Raw genomic sequence first — 735 nt, forward strand, 5'->3', positions numbered from 1 at the left:
GGGCACTTTGCACGCTACGACATCGCCTGCAACGCCGGATGTGCGTCACTTTCAATTTGACCCCACCAATATCGCACCTGCGATGTCGTAGTGTGCAAAGTGCCCCTAAGTCCCATACGATATATCCATGCCTCCAAACTATTACCATCACAATTCACTGCACTGGAACAGCAAATCACAGCAAAGTCTACATTAAGTCACTTATCCGTAGTAATGTGTGTGGCTTTTTTTAAGGTTCTTGAAAACCGACAACTGCTGCAGAACCTCTTGGGAGTCATTACTAGTCTAATCTCATGTTTTACCTATACATTAGCATTGGATCAGAAACCTAATTACATTTTATCACAGCCTGGAGGTATACACTGGGTTAGGGGGGATATCTCCTACTAAATACGCGCTATACAATAAAAATAATCTTTTCTTTCTGAATTGCTGCGGTCTCCCTCTGTGCAGTTGGTGTCACCTCTCAGTGTACAGGGAGGGCAGCAGGGCCCCCCTGTCTAGGGCCAGGAGGGGCTTGTGACATCAGGGGCACTGGCTTGCCAGGCTCCAGTTTCTCTTGGCTCTGGGCGTGTGTGGATTGCAATGGAAGGCTGGGCTTGTCTGCATTGAAGGCAGCCACTGCCTGGCAGGGGAGGCCCTTCACATTGCTGCTCTCTGCCTCCTGCAGCTGCAGGCAGCAGCATCACTTGCATGTGGATATCAAGCTCTGTGCTTCCCAGGCTGCTGGTGACA

At 49.9% G+C, this 735-nt stretch overlaps 1 protein-coding gene across 1 annotated transcript in view; it reads left to right on the plus strand.

The window, feature by feature from the left end:
* Positions 1 to 608: 608 nt before the first annotated feature.
* The window catches only part of B3GALT1 (beta-1,3-galactosyltransferase 1), a 430,205-nt gene continuing 430,078 nt past the window's right edge, over positions 609 to 735 (plus strand). The window contains exon 1 of the mRNA XM_075318851.1: positions 609 to 735. This exon is cut by the window's right edge and continues 51 nt beyond it. The gene's annotated coding sequence lies outside the window, so the exon portion shown is untranslated.

The sequence above is a fragment of the Anomaloglossus baeobatrachus genome, chromosome 7 (assembly GCF_048569485.1).
Source record: "Anomaloglossus baeobatrachus isolate aAnoBae1 chromosome 7, aAnoBae1.hap1, whole genome shotgun sequence".
In the NCBI taxonomy this organism is placed as follows: domain Eukaryota; kingdom Metazoa; phylum Chordata; class Amphibia; order Anura; family Aromobatidae; genus Anomaloglossus; species Anomaloglossus baeobatrachus.